This window comes from Nanorana parkeri, unplaced genomic scaffold (assembly GCF_000935625.1).
Source record: "Nanorana parkeri isolate BGI_ZX_2015 unplaced genomic scaffold, ASM93562v1 scaffold1212, whole genome shotgun sequence".
NCBI lineage: Eukaryota > Metazoa > Chordata > Amphibia > Anura > Dicroglossidae > Nanorana > Nanorana parkeri.
In genome coordinates, this window is record NW_017307480.1 from 267290 (window position 1) to 269222 (window position 1933).

Below are 1933 nucleotides of genomic sequence, written 5' to 3' on the forward strand. Positions count from 1 at the left end.
CTTACCTTTCGAAAGAACCCTGCTTCCCCTTGGTGGCTGTGTGTGTACAATCTGTCCCCCGTACAGCATTGCAGTCCTGCATTATGTATTTCAAATTACGCTCGTAAATGGGGAGCCAGTGAGAAGTGCTTCTGCCTGCGATGACCAATGAGAAGCTCTGTGGTCAGTGTGGTCAGGTGACAGTGCTGACCAATGAATCCTCCATTTGCGAGGGTAATTTGAAATACCTAGGGCAGGGCTGCGATGTTGTGTGGTACAGTGTATGGAGCGTACACTGGGAACTGCAGAGGGGAAGCAGCATTCTTTCAAAGGAAAGAGCAGCGGGAGGGGGCAGATTGGTGGGGCTAATTCAGTTTTCCCATATTCACCTGGGCAAGTGGAATGACCCTTTAAGCAGCAGTTGCTACAAGTAAGGGTGAGCAATACAGATAATACAAATAAATACAATGTTGACAATGTAAAGTGTATATACTTGTATATCGAAAACCTATTGCAGAAATAACAACATTGTATAAAAGAGAAGTACAAGCTTACAAACCGATAATGAGATTATTATATTAACTTTCCTAACGTGTTAGAAGTGGATAAGTTATCCGTAGGTGTTCATATGGAGACCAACGTGTGTGTGTCTGTCTGTGTGTGTGTCCCCTTAACAGGAAATGATCATTAGACTTGAAAAGGGATTTCCTTTCAATATACAGTATAGGATTCTGTGTGCACCATGACAAATGTAGATCCTCCGAGGAAAGAGAACCTATCATCCTAGTAGTACTTGCTGAGTGTAGGGGAAGCGAGGAGGACACTTTGAAGTTGGGTGAGACATTTTCGGAATGCTCGGAGTGCTGTAATTTGATTTTACGGCTCTGGGTACACAATAGGAGCCTTGTAGAGGTGGGGGACCGGACAGCGCTGTCCAGCTGGAAACAGATGGCGACACATACATTTAACTGCCACACTCATTTTCCAGGTTGTTTTTCTCAATTCCCCCCAATTACGGACCGAAATGCAGATGGTCATGTCTGCTCCGAAAACAAGTACTTTGAACATGAAACTTAAAAAAAAAAATGGGTTTAACCTAATTATTTTTGATGTTATCTGAAAGTGTTCAGTCGTGTTTAACTCTTCGAGTTGCCGTGTTATTTCGGACAAGTGTGCAGTGATTATTGTGTGTTTTTTTTATGTTTAAGAATTAAATTTAAAGCTCAACACCACTTAAAACTAAAATGGCAAAATTGCATCGTCCGGGACTTGTTAAAATAACAAAATTCCGCTTTCGCTGTCAAGCCTGTGACTCGGTGCACAGGAAGCAGTGCGGAGCAAAGCGAAGCTGCGAGGTGCAGAGCTGAGCGCAGCCGGACGAAAGACTTCTTCAGGGCTGTTCCCCATAGTTCTCTTAAGGGTCACGGGAAGACACAAACTAGCGTCCTCCCGTCACCCTAAGCTCAGTATACCACGAGCTACAGCTCCCTATATACTGAGACGCCGCAGCCAAAACGGATCCCGACAATGTCTTCGCATGTTCTATGTTTAATATGTCTCGCCAAACCTAATGGGGCCCCCTTCCACCCCCAGGCCCCATAGCAGCCGCCTGGGCTACTATGGCTATAGTTACGCCACTGACCAAAGGGTAGAAGGCTAGTATGTATGCTGACAATTAAAAAAAAAAAAAATACTCTTATAAATTAGGTAAATTTAAAACATTACATTACATTATTATATATAAAAATACATTACAATATCACATTATTATATATGAAAATACATTACTACAATATTACATATATTTACCTTCTGATAGCAGTCAAGCTCTGTGCTACATCCTCCATATTACCAGACCAATTTTAGTGCCTTGCTGTTAATAGCCTGTGTTGTAAATTCTTAGCACAAACTTCGTCCCCTCTATCCCAACTGCATGCTTGGGGGGGGGGGGGGG

The 1933-nt window shown here is 43.0% G+C and overlaps 1 protein-coding gene across 1 annotated transcript in view; it reads left to right on the plus strand.

Moving 5' to 3' along the window:
* Positions 1 to 1933, plus strand: part of LOC108797015 (neurogenic locus notch homolog protein 1-like) — a 62132-nt gene that overhangs the window by 28983 nt on the left and 31216 nt on the right. The gene's annotated exons all lie outside the window — the stretch shown is intronic.